Source organism: Microcebus murinus, chromosome 25 (genome assembly GCF_040939455.1).
Source record: "Microcebus murinus isolate Inina chromosome 25, M.murinus_Inina_mat1.0, whole genome shotgun sequence".
Classification (NCBI taxonomy): domain Eukaryota; kingdom Metazoa; phylum Chordata; class Mammalia; order Primates; family Cheirogaleidae; genus Microcebus; species Microcebus murinus.
This window is the reverse complement of record NC_134128.1, coordinates 27,171,367-27,189,114: the sequence shown is the minus strand read 5'-3', so window position 1 is coordinate 27,189,114 and position 17,748 is coordinate 27,171,367. Positions and strand designations below refer to the sequence as shown.

Here is a 17,748-nt window from a genome sequence, read left to right as displayed (position 1 = left end):
CGAGGAGACGAGGGGGGCTGGGAGGGCTCCACCTTGGCGAGTCCAGCCGCGGAGGCGCATCTTGTGTGAGTGTGAGTGAGTGTGAGTGTGTGTGTGTGTGTATAGAGAGACAGCCCCCCACCCCGCCCCGCCCCGCCCCGCCCAGCCCCGCCCATCACCCCCATCCCTGGGAGCCCGCGGGACCCGGCCGGCGAACTCAACCGGCCCGGGGCCTGGGGCGGGAGGCGGCGGCGGGGAAGCCCAGAGAGGCTCGGCTTCTCGAGCGGGGCAGGGGCGCCCTCCGCCGCCGTCTAGGGCGACACCACCCTGAACGCCCCCGATCTCGTCTGGTCTCGGAAGCTAAGCAGGGTCGGGCCTGGTTAGTACTTGGATGGGAGACCGCCTGGGAATACCGGGTGCCACAGGCTGCTGCTTTTTTTTTTTTTTGCCTCTTGTTCTGTCCCCTTTCTGGGAGCGCGGCGGCGGCCCGGGGTGGGGGTCACCCCCACCCTCAGCGCCCGCGCGGTGCCTGGCGCCCCAGCCCGCACCGTGGGGCCTCCTCTTGTCCCAAGCCGCGACACCGCCGCCACGCGGCAGCATGCGTGGCATCTGGACTGTCAGGTCTCAGACCAAAGGTCTGCTCTGTGGGAACCGACACGCTGGAGGAAACCTTGAGAGTCTGAGAGGGGAGGGAGTTCCAGAAGAAGGCCAGGATGTCATTTTGAGGGAGTATGTGACCAGAACTCGTCCCGTTGCTTTTGGGGTTCTATGGGCTACACGCAGGAATCTTTGGTGGTGGCACCTGATGTTGGGGGATCCGGAGTCACACCCAGACCTGCTCCACAGGCCTCCTTTTACTTTTCTCTTCGGATTCATTATTTTTAAAAAGTGTCTCTTACCTCTAGGATTGCATTTTCTTTTCTCTCTCTTTTCAAGCAGATGATGGGAGTACAAGTATGCAGGTGACATGTGTTGCCCGTGCCCCCCTCCCCCCTGTGTTCTTTTTTTTTTTTTTTTTTTTTTTGAGACAGAGTCTCGTTTTGCTGCCCAGGCTAGAGTGAGTGCCATGGCGTCAGCCTAGCTCACAGCAACCTCAATCTCCGGGCTCAAGCAATCCTGCTGCCTCAGCCTCCCGAGTAGTTGGGACTACAGGCATGCACCACCACGCCCGGCTGTGTTTTTCTATATATATTAGTTGGCCAATTAATTTCTTTCTATTTTTAGTAGAGACGGGGTCTCGCTCTTGCTCAGGCTGGTTTCGAACTCCTGACCTGGAGCAATCCGCCCGCCTCGGCCTCCCAGAGAGCTAGGATTACAGGCGTGAGCCACCGCGCCCGGCCCCCCCTGTGTTCTTATTCATATACCTCTCATGTTGTTCCAGCGTATTGTGGGGGTACCAATGTTAAGGTCGGGTGCCTTGCCCTCTCCAAGCCTCCCCCCTCGGGTCAGAGCTTCAAGTGCGCCCATCCCCCAGTCGGTGCGCGCCCATCCCCCAGTCGGTGCGCACCCACCCCATGCCTAATGGATGTGTATGCCCCTCCCCTCCCCCCACCCGCCCGACACCCACCCGATGAAGGTGATTCCTCTCTGTCCACTTAGGTGTCCATCCGTTCGTACCAATTTGCTGGTGAGCGCGCTCACGTGGTGCTCGTGTGTCCATTCTTGGGATACTTGGCTTACTGGAACGGGTTCCAGCTCTGGCCAGGAGAACACGAGAGGCGCCCTCTCACCGCTGCTCCTCACAGCCGAATGGCACTCCGTGGTGTCCACGCGCCACATTTTATTGATGCACTCCTGGATGGAGGGGCACTCGGGTCGCTTCCACGTCTTTGCGATTGTGAATTGTGCCCTAACTGTCACCCTAACCCTTACCCAGCCCGTCTCCTCTGCCCCTGCCTGACGCACTCCTCCCCGGCCAGGCCCGTCACTGTCCTGGGCCCCCGCCTGACCGGCTCCTCCCCGCCCGGCCGGTCACCGTCCTCTGCCCCTGCCTGACACGCTCCTTCCCGCCCGGCCTCTCACCGTCCTCGGCCCCTGCCTGACCGGCTCCTCCGTCGCCCGGGCCTTCCAAGGGCTTGGTGTGGACGCTGCTTCCAGGAAGCCCTCCAGAAACCCGGCAGCAGGGTGGCCGCAGCAGTCTCCAGCAGCCGTCCCTAAGTCGCGTGAGTGCGGGGGACGTGCCCCCGCTGTGCCGCGGGGGCCCAGCCTGGTGTCTTCCCTGAGGCCCTGCGGCTGCCGGCTGGGCTGCCGCTCCCCGCAAGGGGAGAGCCGCGGAGGTGGGGACCGCCTCCTGATGGGGACGTACACGCAGCTCTCCACGTCGGATTCCGGGGCTCTCTGTCCTGCCCGAAGGCCCAGCTGGCCTGCGGGTCCTTAGAGTGGCAAAAACATCCGAAAACTGAGATTGAGGGTCCGGTGGGTGTCTGCACTTTTGTGCTGGGCACCCCAGGGAGGCCCGGGGGCTGGCTGGACAACGTGGTCTGCTGGGCGGGGGGGTTGGAGGAGCAACTGATGCCCTTTGCACTTTGGGTAGCAAGAGTCTGAGGTGTCTCTGAGCCCTGTGCCCTGTGAGGGGGGAGGCGGGGGGGGGGAGGAGGAGGAGGAGGAGGAGGAGGAGGTGGGAAGGGCCGGGGCCTGCAGTCCTGTTCCCGGGGTGGCACGGCAAGTGGCTTCTTCCACAGGCTGCTTGGCCTGGGCTCCCTGCACCTGGGCCTTTGGAGGACCGGCCCTGTGCTTGCCAACACTTCCTGCAGGGACCCAGAGCTGGGAGGTGGCATCTCTCAGCCCTGGGTCGGGCAGAGCCCCAGCGGGCCATGCCCACAACCTCTGTCAGCACCGGTCCCCCAGAAGGCTCCTTTGGGACCAGGATTCTCTTGCGGTGACTCTTTAAGGTCTGGCCCCTGGATGGAGGGGCACCAGGAGTAGAGGAGCAGGAAGGGGAAGGGGGTGGCCATGCGAGGGGACACTTTGAGGCCAAGTCCCAGCTTCAGCCTGATCCTCCTGGGAACCCCGCTCTGAGACAAGGAGCCGGGCTTCGCATTCCCACAGCAGCCAGTCGTGGGCTGAGGACACCTGGGGCGTTGGGAACTCCCTGGCTTCTCCTTGGTTTAACGTCTAGAGCTGCTTGTGAATCGCGCCGCCACACACACCCGAGCGCAGGTGTCTTCCGCACAGACTGCGGGCCTCGCTCTTCTGAATGCCGCTAGCTCGCCACCCACCCACCCACGGGTGAACCTGGTCAGGGTGCTTTCTCTCAGGGGCAGACTCTTTTCCGGGCGGGCTACCGGTGTCTCTGTTTGCTCTTTTCTTTCTTCCATTTCGGGAAAGTCTTCCTTGCTGGGTGTGGAAATCTCCTATGCCTTCCCAAGCCTATTCTGTCAGCTTTAAAATTCTCTTTCAGTTGCCACCCTCACAGATGGATTAGGAAACTCTTTCCGGTGCACTCATTAGTGAAATGACCTCCAGGAAGCTGGAATCCAATATCTAATGGCCGATTTTTAGCGAGTCCACACGCCAGGGTGGTCGGGGTCCAATGCAGCCCCGGCCAGGCCCAGGCCCCTTGGACTGGGCCACAGGAGGACACGGAGGAGGGTCCCGGCCCCCACGAAGCGGTGCCGGCAGTTCTCCACGGGCTTGGGCGTTTTCCAGAGGTAGGAGATGGAGGGGACTGATTTCTTCAGCGCCCCCCAAACCACGCCACCCCACCCCACCCATGGGACACATCCCCAGAGAGAGACGCCCCGTACACTGGCTGTGCCCCAGCCCTGGCCCGGGGGAATAGGCGGCAGCCCACCCACGGGGCGAGGGGGGGGCGCAGCTGAAAGGGGTTGTGGGGGAGGGCGGCCCCTGGCTGGGGTCAAAGGGCGAGCGTCCCGCGCGTGCGCAGTCAGCGGCAGCGACGCGCTGGGGGTGGGCAGCGGGTAGGTGAAGGAGGCCGGGCGAGGAGACGAGGGGGGCTGGGAGGGCTCCACCTTGGCGAGTCCAGCCGCGGAGGCGCATCTTGTGTGAGTGTGAGTGAGTGTGAGTGTGTGTGTGTGTGTATAGAGAGACAGCCCCCCACCCCGCCCCGCCCCGCGCCGCCCAGCCCCGCCCATCACCCCCATCCCTGGGAGCCCGCGGGACCCGGCCGGCGAACTCAACCGGCCCGGGGCCTGGGGCGGGAGGCGGCGGCGGGGAAGCCCAGAGAGGCTCGGCTTCTCGAGCGGGGCAGGGGCGCCCTCCGCCGCCGTCTAGGGCCACACCACCCTGAACGCCCCCGATCTCGTCTGGTCTCGGAAGCTAAGCAGGGTCGGGCCTGGTTAGTACTTGGATGGGAGACCGCCTGGGAATACCGGGTGCCACAGGCTGCTGCTTTTTTTTTTTTTTGCCTCTTGTTCTGTCCCCTTTCTGGGAGCGCGGCGGCGGCCCGGGGTGGGGGTCACCCCCACCCTCAGCGCCCGCGCGGTGCCTGGCGCCCCAGCCCGCACCGTGGGGCCTCCTCTTGTCCCAAGCCGCGACACCGCTGCCACGCGGCAGCATGCGTGGCATCTGGACTGTCAGGTCTCAGACCAAAGGTCTGCTCTGTGGGAACCGACACGCTGGAGGAAACCTTGAGAGTCTGAGAGGGGAGGGAGTTCCAGAAGAAGGCCAGGATGTCATTTTGAGGGAGTATGTGACCAGAACTCGTCCCGTTGCTTTTGGGGTTCTATGGGCTACACGCAGGAATCTTTGGTGGTGGCACCTGATGTTGGGGGATCCGGAGTCACACCCAGACCTGCTCCACAGGCCTCCTTTTACTTTTCTCTTCGGATTCATTATTTTTAAAAAGTGTCTCTTACCTCTAGGATTGCATTTTCTTTTCTCTCTCTTTTCAAGCAGATGATGGGAGTACAAGTATGCAGGTGACATGTGTTGCCCGTGCCCCCCTCCCCCCTGTGTTCTTTTTTTTTTTTTTTTTTTTTTGAGACAGAGTCTCGTTTTGCTGCCCAGGCTAGAGTGAGTGCCATGGCGTCAGCCTAGCTCACAGCAACCTCAATCTCCGGGCTCAAGCAATCCTGCTGCCTCAGCCTCCCGAGTAGTTGGGACTACAGGCATGCACCACCACGCCCGGCTGTGTTTTTCTATATATATTAGTTGGCCAATTAATTTCTTTCTATTTTTAGTAGAGACGGGGTCTCGCTCTTGCTCAGGCTGGTTTCGAACTCCTGACCTGGAGCAATCCGCCCGCCTCGGCCTCCCAGAGAGCTAGGATTACAGGCGTGAGCCACCGCGCCCGGCCCCCCCTGTGTTCTTATTCATATACCTCTCATGTTGTTCCAGCGTATTGTGGGGGTACCAATGTTAAGGTCGGGTGCCTTGCCCTCTCCAAGCCTCCCCCCTCGGGTCAGAGCTTCAAGTGCGCCCATCCCCCAGTCGGTGCGCGCCCATCCCCCAGTCGGTGCGCACCCACCCCATGCCTAATGGATGTGTATGCCCCTCCCCTCCCCCCACCCGCCCGACACCCACCCGATGAAGGTGATTCCTCTCTGTCCACTTAGGTGTCCATCCGTTCGTACCAATTTGCTGGTGAGCGCGCTCACGTGGTGCTCGTGTGTCCATTCTTGGGATACTTGGCTTACTGGAACGGGTTCCAGCTCTGGCCAGGAGAACACGAGAGGCGCCCTCTCACCGCTGCTCCTCACAGCCGAATGGCACTCCGTGGTGTCCACGCGCCACATTTTATTGATGCACTCCTGGATGGAGGGGCACTCGGGTCGCTTCCACGTCTTTGCGATTGTGAATTGTGCCCTAACTGTCACCCTAACCCTTACCCAGCCCGTCTCCTCTGCCCCTGCCTGACGCACTCCTCCCCGGCCAGGCCCGTCACTGTCCTGGGCCCCCGCCTGACCGGCTCCTCCCCGCCCGGCCGGTCACCGTCCTCTGCCCCTGCCTGACACGCTCCTTCCCGCCCGGCCTCTCACCGTCCTCGGCCCCTGCCTGACCGGCTCCTCCGTCGCCCGGGCCTTCCAAGGGCTTGGTGTGGACGCTGCTTCCAGGAAGCCCTCCAGAAACCCGGCAGCAGGGTGGCCGCAGCAGTCTCCAGCAGCCGTCCCTAAGTCGCGTGAGTGCGGGGGACGTGCCCCCGCTGTGCCGCGGGGGCCCAGCCTGGTGTCTTCCCTGAGGCCCTGCGGCTGCCGGCTGGGCTGCCGCTCCCCGCAAGGGGAGAGCCGCGGAGGTGGGGACCGCCTCCTGATGGGGACGTACACGCAGCTCTCCACGTCGGATTCCGGGGCTCTCTGTCCTGCCCGAAGGCCCAGCTGGCCTGCGGGTCCTTAGAGTGGCAAAAACATCCGAAAACTGAGATTGAGGGTCCGGTGGGTGTCTGCACTTTTGTGCTGGGCACCCCAGGGAGGCCCGGGGGCTGGCTGGACAACGTGGTCTGCTGGGCGGGGGGGTTGGAGGAGCAACTGATGCCCTTTGCACTTTGGGTAGCAAGAGTCTGAGGTGTCTCTGAGCCCTGTGCCCTGTGAGGGGGGAGGCGGGGGGGAGGAGGAGGAGGAGGAGGAGGAGGAGGTGGAGGTGGAGGTGGGAAGGGCCGGGGCCTGCAGTCCTGTTCCCGGGGTGGCACGGCAAGTGGCTTCTTCCACAGGCTGCTTGGCCTGGGCTCCCTGCACCTGGGCCTTTGGAGGACCGGCCCTGTGCTTGCCAACACTTCCTGCAGGGACCCAGAGCTGGGAGGTGGCATCTCTCAGCCCTGGGTCGGGCAGAGCCCCAGCGGGCCATGCCCACAACCTCTGTCAGCACCGGTCCCCCAGAAGGCTCCTTTGGGACCAGGATTCTCTTGCGGTGACTCTTTAAGGTCTGGCCCCTGGATGGAGGGGCACCAGGAGTAGAGGAGCAGGAAGGGGAAGGGGGTGGCCATGCGAGGGGACACTTTGAGGCCAAGTCCCAGCTTCAGCCTGATCCTCCTGGGAACCCCGCTCTGAGACAAGGAGCCGGGCTTCGCATTCCCACAGCAGCCAGTCGTGGGCTGAGGACACCTGGGGCGTTGGGAACTCCCTGGCTTCTCCTTGGTTTAACGTCTAGAGCTGCTTGTGAATCGCGCCGCCACACACACCCGAGCGCAGGTGTCTTCCGCACAGACTGCGGGCCTCGCTCTTCTGAATGCCGCTAGCTCGCCACCCACCCACCCACGGGTGAACCTGGTCAGGGTGCTTTCTCTCAGGGGCAGACTCTTTTCCGGGCGGGCTACCGGTGTCTCTGTTTGCTCGTTTCTTTCTTCCATTTCGGGAAAGTCTTCCTTGCTGGGTGTGGAAATCTCCTATGCCTTCCCAAGCCTATTCTGTCAGCTTTAAAATTCTCTTTCAGTTGCCACCCTCACAGATGGATTAGGAAACTCTTTCCGGTGCACTCATTAGTGAAATGACCTCCAGGAAGCTGGAATCCAATATCTAATGGCCGATTTTTAGCGAGTCCACACGCCAGGGTGGTCGGGGTCCAATGCAGCCCCGGCCAGGCCCAGGCCCCTTGGACTGGGCCACAGGAGGACACGGAGGAGGGTCCCGGCCCCCACGAAGCGGTGCCGGCAGTTCTCCACGGGCTTGGGCGTTTTCCAGAGGTAGGAGATGGAGGGGACTGATTTCTTCAGCGCCCCCCAAACCACGCCACCCCACCCCACCCATGGGACACATCCCCAGAGAGAGACGCCCCGTACACTGGCTGTGCCCCAGCCCTGGCCCGGGGGAATAGGCGGCAGCCCACCCACGGGGCGAGGGGGGGGCGCAGCTGAAAGGGGTTGTGGGGGAGGGCGGCCCCTGGCTGGGGTCAAAGGGCGAGCGTCCCGCGCGTGCGCAGTCAGCGGCAGCGACGCGCTGGGGGTGGGCAGCGGGTAGGTGAAGGAGGCCGGGCGAGGAGACGAGGGGGGCTGGGAGGGCTCCACCTTGGCGAGTCCAGCCGCGGAGGCGCATCTTGTGTGAGTGTGAGTGAGTGTGAGTGTGTGTGTGTGTGTATAGAGAGACAGCCCCCCACCCCGCCCCGCCCCGCCCCGCCCAGCCCCGCCCATCACCCCCATCCCTGGGAGCCCGCGGGACCCGGCCGGCGAACTCAACCGGCCCGGGGCCTGGGGCGGGAGGCGGCGGCGGGGAAGCCCAGAGAGGCTCGGCTTCTCGAGCGGGGCAGGGGCGCCCTCCGCCGCCGTCTAGGGCGACACCACCCTGAACGCCCCCGATCTCGTCTGGTCTCGGAAGCTAAGCAGGGTCGGGCCTGGTTAGTACTTGGATGGGAGACCGCCTGGGAATACCGGGTGCCACAGGCTGCTGCTTTTTTTTTTTTTTGCCTCTTGTTCTGTCCCCTTTCTGGGAGCGCGGCGGCGGCCCGGGGTGGGGGTCACCCCCACCCTCAGCGCCCGCGCGGTGCCTGGCGCCCCAGCCCGCACCGTGGGGCCTCCTCTTGTCCCAAGCCGCGACACCGCCGCCACGCGGCAGCATGCGTGGCATCTGGACTGTCAGGTCTCAGACCAAAGGTCTGCTCTGTGGGAACCGACACGCTGGAGGAAACCTTGAGAGTCTGAGAGGGGAGGGAGTTCCAGAAGAAGGCCAGGATGTCATTTTGAGGGAGTATGTGACCAGAACTCGTCCCGTTGCTTTTGGGGTTCTATGGGCTACACGCAGGAATCTTTGGTGGTGGCACCTGATGTTGGGGGATCCGGAGTCACACCCAGACCTGCTCCACAGGCCTCCTTTTACTTTTCTCTTCGGATTCATTATTTTTAAAAAGTGTCTCTTACCTCTAGGATTGCATTTTCTTTTCTCTCTCTTTTCAAGCAGATGATGGGAGTACAAGTATGCAGGTGACATGTGTTGCCCGTGCCCCCCTCCCCCCTGTGTTCTTTTTTTTTTTTTTTTTTTTTTGAGACAGAGTCTCGTTTTGCTGCCCAGGCTAGAGTGAGTGCCATGGCGTCAGCCTAGCTCACAGCAACCTCAATCTCCGGGCTCAAGCAATCCTGCTGCCTCAGCCTCCCGAGTAGTTGGGACTACAGGCATGCACCACCACGCCCGGCTGTGTTTTTCTATATATATTAGTTGGCCAATTAATTTCTTTCTATTTTTAGTAGAGACGGGGTCTCGCTCTTGCTCAGGCTGGTTTCGAACTCCTGACCTGGAGCAATCCGCCCGCCTCGGCCTCCCAGAGAGCTAGGATTACAGGCGTGAGCCACCGCGCCCGGCCCCCCCTGTGTTCTTATTCATATACCTCTCATGTTGTTCCAGCGTATTGTGGGGGTACCAATGTTAAGGTCGGGTGCCTTGCCCTCTCCAAGCCTCCCCCCTCGGGTCAGAGCTTCAAGTGCGCCCATCCCCCAGTCGGTGCGCACCCACCCCATGCCTAATGGATGTGTATGCCCCTCCCCTCCCCCCACCCGCCCGACACCCACCCGATGAAGGTGATTCCTCTCTGTCCACTTAGGTGTCCATCCGTTCGTACCAATTTGCTGGTGAGCGCGCTCACGTGGTGCTCGTGTGTCCATTCTTGGGATACTTGGCTTACTGGAACGGGTTCCAGCTCTGGCCAGGAGAACACGAGAGGCGCCCTCTCACCGCTGCTCCTCACAGCCGAATGGCACTCCGTGGTGTCCACGCGCCACATTTTATTGATGCACTCCTGGATGGAGGGGCACTCGGGTCGCTTCCACGTCTTTGCGATTGTGAATTGTGCCCTAACTGTCACCCTAACCCTTACCCAGCCCGTCTCCTCTGCCCCTGCCTGACGCACTCCTCCCCGGCCAGGCCCGTCACTGTCCTGGGCCCCCGCCTGACCGGCTCCTCCCCGCCCGGCCGGTCACCGTCCTCTGCCCCTGCCTGACACGCTCCTTCCCGCCCGGCCTCTCACCGTCCTCGGCCCCTGCCTGACCGGCTCCTCCGTCGCCCGGGCCTTCCAAGGGCTTGGTGTGGACGCTGCTTCCAGGAAGCCCTCCAGAAACCCGGCAGCAGGGTGGCCGCAGCAGTCTCCAGCAGCCGTCCCTAAGTCGCGTGAGTGCGGGGGACGTGCCCCCGCTGTGCCGCGGGGGCCCAGCCTGGTGTCTTCCCTGAGGCCCTGCGGCTGCCGGCTGGGCTGCCGCTCCCCGCAAGGGGAGAGCCGCGGAGGTGGGGACCGCCTCCTGATGGGGACGTACACGCAGCTCTCCACGTCGGATTCCGGGGCTCTCTGTCCTGCCCGAAGGCCCAGCTGGCCTGCGGGTCCTTAGAGTGGCAAAAACATCCGAAAACTGAGATTGAGGGTCCGGTGGGTGTCTGCACTTTTGTGCTGGGCACCCCAGGGAGGCCCGGGGGCTGGCTGGACAACGTGGTCTGCTGGGCGGGGGGGTTGGAGGAGCAACTGATGCCCTTTGCACTTTGGGTAGCAAGAGTCTGAGGTGTCTCTGAGCCCTGTGCCCTGTGAGGGGGGAGGCGGGGGGGAGGAGGAGGAGGAGGAGGAGGAGGAGGTGGGAAGGGCCGGGGCCTGCAGTCCTGTTCCCGGGGTGGCACGGCAAGTGGCTTCTTCCACAGGCTGCTTGGCCTGGGCTCCCTGCACCTGGGCCTTTGGAGGACCGGCCCTGTGCTTGCCAACACTTCCTGCAGGGACCCAGAGCTGGGAGGTGGCATCTCTCAGCCCTGGGTCGGGCAGAGCCCCAGCGGGCCATGCCCACAACCTCTGTCAGCACCGGTCCCCCAGAAGGCTCCTTTGGGACCAGGATTCTCTTGCGGTGACTCTTTAAGGTCTGGCCCCTGGATGGAGGGGCACCAGGAGTAGAGGAGCAGGAAGGGGAAGGGGGTGGCCATGCGAGGGGACACTTTGAGGCCAAGTCCCAGCTTCAGCCTGATCCTCCTGGGAACCCCGCTCTGAGACAAGGAGCCGGGCTTCGCATTCCCACAGCAGCCAGTCGTGGGCTGAGGACACCTGGGGCGTTGGGAACTCCCTGGCTTCTCCTTGGTTTAACGTCTAGAGCTGCTTGTGAATCGCGCCGCCACACACACCCGAGCGCAGGTGTCTTCCGCACAGACTGCGGGCCTCGCTCTTCTGAATGCCGCTAGCTCGCCACCCACCCACCCACGGGTGAACCTGGTCAGGGTGCTTTCTCTCAGGGGCAGACTCTTTTCCGGGCGGGCTACCGGTGTCTCTGTTTGCTCGTTTCTTTCTTCCATTTCGGGAAAGTCTTCCTTGCTGGGTGTGGAAATCTCCTATGCCTTCCCAAGCCTATTCTGTCAGCTTTAAAATTCTCTTTCAGTTGCCACCCTCACAGATGGATTAGGAAACTCTTTCCGGTGCACTCATTAGTGAAATGACCTCCAGGAAGCTGGAATCCAATATCTAATGGCCGATTTTTAGCGAGTCCACACGCCAGGGTGGTCGGGGTCCAATGCAGCCCCGGCCAGGCCCAGGCCCCTTGGACTGGGCCACAGGAGGACACGGAGGAGGGTCCCGGCCCCCACGAAGCGGTGCCGGCAGTTCTCCACGGGCTTGGGCGTTTTCCAGAGGTAGGAGATGGAGGGGACTGATTTCTTCAGCGCCCCCCAAACCACGCCACCCCACCCCACCCATGGGACACATCCCCAGAGAGAGACGCCCCGTACACTGGCTGTGCCCCAGCCCTGGCCCGGGGGAATAGGCGGCAGCCCACCCACGGGGCGAGGGGGGGGCGCAGCTGAAAGGGGTTGTGGGGGAGGGCGGCCCCTGGCTGGGGTCAAAGGGCGAGCGTCCCGCGCGTGCGCAGTCAGCGGCAGGCAGCGACGCGCTGGGGGTGGGCAGCGGGTAGGTGAAGGAGGCCGGGCGAGGAGACGAGGGGGGCTGGGAGGGCTCCACCTTGGCGAGTCCAGCCGCGGAGGCGCATCTTGTGTGAGTGTGAGTGAGTGTGAGTGTGTGTGTGTGTGTATAGAGAGACAGCCCCCCACCCCGCCCCGCCCCGCGCCGCCCAGCCCCGCCCATCACCCCCATCCCTGGGAGCCCGCGGGACCCGGCCGGCGAACTCAACCGGCCCGGGGCCTGGGGCGGGAGGCGGCGGCGGGGAAGCCCAGAGAGGCTCGGCTTCTCGAGCGGGGCAGGGGCGCCCTCCGCCGCCGTCTAGGGCCACACCACCCTGAACGCCCCCGATCTCGTCTGGTCTCGGAAGCTAAGCAGGGTCGGGCCTGGTTAGTACTTGGATGGGAGACCGCCTGGGAATACCGGGTGCCACAGGCTGCTGCTTTTTTTTTTTTTTTTTTTTTTTTTTTGCCTCTTGTTCTGTCCCCTTTCTGGGAGCGCGGCGGCGGCCCGGGGTGGGGGTCACCCCCACCCTCAGCGCCCGCGCGGTGCCTGGCGCCCCAGCCCGCACCGTGGGGCCTCCTCTTGTCCCAAGCCGCGACACCGCCGCCACGCGGCAGCATGCGTGGCATCTGGACTGTCAGGTCTCAGACCAAAGGTCTGCTCTGTGGGAACCGACACGCTGGAGGAAACCTTGAGAGTCTGAGAGGGGAGGGAGTTCCAGAAGAAGGCCAGGATGTCATTTTGAGGGAGTATGTGACCAGAACTCGTCCCGTTGCTTTTGGGGTTCTATGGGCTACACGCAGGAATCTTTGGTGGTGGCACCTGATGTTGGGGGATCCGGAGTCACACCCAGACCTGCTCCACAGGCCTCCTTTTACTTTTCTCTTCGGATTCATTATTTTTAAAAAGTGTCTCTTACCTCTAGGATTGCATTTTCTTTTCTCTCTCTTTTCAAGCAGATGATGGGAGTACAAGTATGCAGGTGACATGTGTTGCCCGTGCCCCCCTCCCCCCTGTGTTCTTTTTTTTTTTTTTTTTTTTTTGAGACAGAGTCTCGTTTTGCTGCCCAGGCTAGAGTGAGTGCCATGGCGTCAGCCTAGCTCACAGCAACCTCAATCTCCGGGCTCAAGCAATCCTGCTGCCTCAGCCTCCCGAGTAGTTGGGACTACAGGCATGCACCACCACGCCCGGCTGTGTTTTTCTATATATATTAGTTGGCCAATTAATTTCTTTCTATTTTTAGTAGAGACGGGGTCTCGCTCTTGCTCAGGCTGGTTTCGAACTCCTGACCTGGAGCAATCCGCCCGCCTCGGCCTCCCAGAGAGCTAGGATTACAGGCGTGAGCCACCGCGCCCGGCCCCCCCTGTGTTCTTATTCATATACCTCTCATGTTGTTCCAGCGTATTGTGGGGGTACCAATGTTAAGGTCGGGTGCCTTGCCCTCTCCAAGCCTCCCCCCTCGGGTCAGAGCTTCAAGTGCGCCCATCCCCCAGTCGGTGCGCACCCACCCCATGCCTAATGGATGTGTATGCCCCTCCCCTCCCCCCACCCGCCCGACACCCACCCGATGAAGGTGATTCCTCTCTGTCCACTTAGGCGTCCATCCGTTCGTACCAATTTGCCGGTGAGCGCGCTCACGTGGTGCTCGTGTGTCCATTCTTGGGATACTTGGCTTACTGGAACGGGTTCCAGCTCTGGCCAGGAGAACACGAGAGGCGCCCTCTCACGGCTGCTCCTCACAGCCGAATGGCACTCCGTGGTGTCCACGCGCCACATTTTATTGATGCACTCCTGGATGGATGGGCACTCGGGTCGCTTCCACGTCTTTGCGATTGTGAATTGTGCCCTAACTGTAACCCTAACCCTTACCCAGCCCGTCTCCTCTGCCCCTGCCTGACGCACTCCTCCCCGGCCAGGCCCGTCACTGTCCTGGGCCCCCGCCTGACCGGCTCCTCCCCGCCCGGCCGGTCACCGTCCTCTGCCCCTGCCTGACACGCTCCTTCCCGCCCGGCCTCTCACCGTCCTCGGCCCCTGCCTGACCGGCTCCTCCGTCGCCCGGGCCTTCCAAGGGCTTGGTGTGGACGCTGCTTCCAGGAAGCCCTCCAGAAACCCGGCAGCAGGGTGGCCGCAGCAGTCTCCAGCAGCCGTCCCTAAGTCGCGTGAGTGCGGGGGACGTGCCCCCGCTGTGCCGCGGGGGCCCAGCCTGGTGTCTTCCCTGAGGCCCTGCGGCTGCCGGCTGGGCTGCCGCTCCCCGCAAGGGGAGAGCCGCGGAGGTGGGGACCGCCTCCTGATGGGGACGTACACGCAGCTCTCCACGTCGGATTCCGGGGCTCTCTGTCCTGCCCGAAGGCCCAGCTGGCCTGCGGGTCCTTAGAGTGGCAAAAACATCCGAAAACTGAGATTGAGGGTCCGGTGGGTGTCTGCACTTTTGTGCTGGGCACCCCAGGGAGGCCCGGGGGCTGGCTGGACAACGTGGTCTGCTGGGCGGGGGGGTTGGAGGAGCAACTGATGCCCTTTGCACTTTGGGTAGCAAGAGTCTGAGGTGTCTCTGAGCCCTGTGCCCTGTGAGGGGGGAGGCGGGGGGGGGGAGGAGGAGGAGGAGGAGGAGGAGGAGGTGGGAAGGGCCGGGGCCTGCAGTCCTGTTCCCGGGGTGGCACGGCAAGTGGCTTCTTCCACAGGCTGCTTGGCCTGGGCTCCCTGCACCTGGGCCTTTGGAGGACCGGCCCTGTGCTTGCCAACACTTCCTGCAGGGACCCAGAGCTGGGAGGTGGCATCTCTCAGCCCTGGGTCGGGCAGAGCCCCAGCGGGCCATGCCCACAACCTCTGTCAGCACCGGTCCCCCAGAAGGCTCCTTTGGGACCAGGATTCTCTTGCGGTGACTCTTTAAGGTCTGGCCCCTGGATGGAGGGGCACCAGGAGTAGAGGAGCAGGAAGGGGAAGGGGGTGGCCATGCGAGGGGACACTTTGAGGCCAAGTCCCAGCTTCAGCCTGATCCTCCTGGGAACCCCGCTCTGAGACAAGGAGCCGGGCTTCGCATTCCCACAGCAGCCAGTCGTGGGCTGAGGACACCTGGGGCGTTGGGAACTCCCTGGCTTCTCCTTGGTTTAACGTCTAGAGCTGCTTGTGAATCGCGCCGCCACACACACCCGAGCGCAGGTGTCTTCCGCACAGACTGCGGGCCTCGCTCTTCTGAATGCCGCTAGCTCGCCACCCACCCACCCACGGGTGAACCTGGTCAGGGTGCTTTCTCTCAGGGGCAGACTCTTTTCCGGGCGGGCTACCGGTGTCTCTGTTTGCTCTTTTCTTTCTTCCATTTCGGGAAAGTCTTCCTTGCTGGGTGTGGAAATCTCCTATGCCTTCCCAAGCCTATTCTGTCAGCTTTAAAATTCTCTTTCAGTTGCCACCCTCACAGATGGATTAGGAAACTCTTTCCGGTGCACTCATTAGTGAAATGACCTCCAGGAAGCTGGAATCCAATATCTAATGGCCGATTTTTAGCGAGTCCACACGCCAGGGTGGTCGGGGTCCAATGCAGCCCCGGCCAGGCCCAGGCCCCTTGGACTGGGCCACAGGAGGACACGGAGGAGGGTCCCGGCCCCCACGAAGCGGTGCCGGCAGTTCTCCACGGGCTTGGGCGTTTTCCAGAGGTAGGAGATGGAGGGGACTGATTTCTTCAGCGCCCCCCAAACCACGCCACCCCACCCCACCCATGGGACACATCCCCAGAGAGAGACGCCCCGTACACTGGCTGTGCCCCAGCCCTGGCCCGGGGGAATAGGCGGCAGCCCACCCACGGGGCGAGGGGGGGGCGCAGCTGAAAGGGGTTGTGGGGGAGGGCGGCCCCTGGCTGGGGTCAAAGGGCGAGCGTCCCGCGCGTGCGCAGTCAGCGGCAGGCAGCGACGCGCTGGGGGTGGGCAGCGGGTAGGTGAAGGAGGCCGGGCGAGGAGACGAGGGGGGCTGGGAGGGCTCCACCTTGGCGAGTCCAGCCGTGGAGGCGCATCTTGTGTGAGTGTGAGTGAGTGTGAGTGTGTGTGTGTGTGTATAGAGAGACAGCCCCCCACCCCGCCCCGCCCCGCCCCGCCCAGCCCCGCCCATCACCCCCATCCCTGGGAGCCCGCGGGACCCGGCCGGCGAACTCAACCGGCCCGGGGCCTGGGGCGGGAGGCGGCGGCGGGGAAGCCCAGAGAGGCTCGGCTTCTCGAGCGGGGCAGGGGCGCCCTCCGCCGCCGTCTAGGGCGACACCACCCTGAACGCCCCCGATCTCGTCTGGTCTCGGAAGCTAAGCAGGGTCGGGCCTGGTTAGTACTTGGATGGGAGACCGCCTGGGAATACCGGGTGCCACAGGCTGCTGCTTTTTTTTTTTTTTGCCTCTTGTTCTGTCCCCTTTCTGGGAGCGCGGCGGCGGCCCGGGGTGGGGGTCACCCCCACCCTCAGCGCCCGCGCGGTGCCTGGCGCCCCAGCCCGCACCGTGGGGCCTCCTCTTGTCCCAAGCCGCGACACCGCTGCCACGCGGCAGCATGCGTGGCATCTGGACTGTCAGGTCTCAGACCGAAGGTCTGCTCTGTGGGAACCGACACGCTGGAGGAAACCTTGAGAGTCTGAGAGGGGAGGGAGTTCCAGAAGAAGGCCAGGATGTCATTTTGAGGGAGTATGTGACCAGAACTCGTCCCGTTGCTTTTGGGGTTCTATGGGCTACACGCAGGAATCTTTGGTGGTGGCACCTGATGTTGGGGGATCCGGAGTCACACCCAGACCTGCTCCACAGGCCTCCTTTTACTTTTCTCTTCGGATTCATTATTTTTAAAAAGTGTCTCTTACCTCTAGGATTGCATTTTCTTTTCTCTCTCTTTTCAAGCAGATGATGGGAGTACAAGTATGCAGGTGACATGTGTTGCCCGTGCCCCCCTCCCCCCTGTGTTCTTTTTTTTTTTTTTTTTTTTTTTGAGACAGAGTCTCGTTTTGCTGCCCAGGCTAGAGTGAGTGCCATGGCGTCAGCCTAGCTCACAGCAACCTCAATCTCCGGGCTCAAGCAATCCTGCTGCCTCAGCCTCCCGAGTAGTTGGGACTACAGGCATGCACCACCACGCCCGGCTGTGTTTTTCTATATATATTAGTTGGCCAATTAATTTCTTTCTATTTTTAGTAGAGACGGGGTCTCGCTCTTGCTCAGGCTGGTTTCGAACTCCTGACCTGGAGCAATCCGCCCGCCTCGGCCTCCCAGAGAGCTAGGATTACAGGCGTGAGCCACCGCGCCCGGCCCCCCCTGTGTTCTTATTCATATACCTCTCATGTTGTTCCAGCGTATTGTGGGGGTACCAATGTTAAGGTCGGGTGCCTTGCCCTCTCCAAGCCTCCCCCCTCGGGTCAGAGCTTCAAGTGCGCCCATCCGCCAGTCGGTGCGCGCCCATCCCCCAGTCGGTGCGCACCCACCCCATGCCTAATGGATGTGTATGCCCCTCCCCTCCCCCCACCCGCCCGACACCCACCCGATGAAGGTGATTCCTCTCTGTCCACTTAGGTGTCCATCCGTTCGTACCAATTTGCTGGTGAGCGCGCTCACGTGGTGCTCGTGTGTCCATTCTTGGGATACTTGGCTTACTGGAACGGGTTCCATCTCTGGCCAGGAGAACACGAGAGGCGCCCTCTCACCGCTGCTCCTCACAGCCGAATGGCACTCCGTGGTGTCCACGCGCCACATTTTATTGATGCACTCCTGGATGGAGGGGCACTCGGGTCGCTTCCACGTCTTTGCGATTGTGAATTGTGCCCTAACTGTCACCCTAACCCTTACCCAGCCCGTCTCCTCTGCCCCTGCCTGACGCACTCCTCCCCGGCCAGGCCCGTCACTGTCCTGGGCCCCCGCCTGACCGGCTCCTCCCCGCCCGGCCTGTCACCGTCCTCTGCCCCTGCCTGACACGCTCCTTCCCGCCCGGCCTCTCACCGTCCTCGGCCCCTGCCTGACCGGCTCCTCCGTCGCCTGGGCCTTCCAAGGGCTTGGTGTGGACGCTGCTTCCAGGAAGCCCTCCAGAAACCCGG

The 17,748-nt window shown here is 62.8% G+C and overlaps 5 non-coding genes across 5 annotated transcripts; all 5 read left to right on the top strand.

The window, feature by feature from the left end:
- The first annotated feature begins 288 nt into the window (after nt 1-288).
- On the top strand, nt 289-407 carry LOC142864396 (5S ribosomal RNA). The gene has a single exon (XR_012914954.1). It is a non-coding gene; the product is annotated as a 5S ribosomal RNA (ribosomal RNA).
- Nucleotides 408-4,206: 3,799 nt separating this feature from the next.
- Nucleotides 4,207-4,325, top strand: LOC142864543 (5S ribosomal RNA). Its single transcript, XR_012915009.1, has one exon. It is a non-coding gene; the product is annotated as a 5S ribosomal RNA (ribosomal RNA).
- Nucleotides 4,326-8,132: 3,807 nt separating this feature from the next.
- Nucleotides 8,133-8,251, top strand: LOC142864395 (5S ribosomal RNA). Its single transcript, XR_012914953.1, has one exon. It is a non-coding gene; the product is annotated as a 5S ribosomal RNA (ribosomal RNA).
- Nucleotides 8,252-12,028: 3,777 nt separating this feature from the next.
- LOC142864532 (5S ribosomal RNA) lies at nt 12,029-12,147 on the top strand. Its single transcript, XR_012915008.1, has one exon. It is a non-coding gene; the product is annotated as a 5S ribosomal RNA (ribosomal RNA).
- A 3,793-nt stretch (nt 12,148-15,940) lies between these two features.
- Nucleotides 15,941-16,059, top strand: LOC142864394 (5S ribosomal RNA). Its single transcript, XR_012914952.1, has one exon. It is a non-coding gene; the product is annotated as a 5S ribosomal RNA (ribosomal RNA).
- The last annotated feature ends 1,689 nt before the right edge of the window (nt 16,060-17,748 follow it).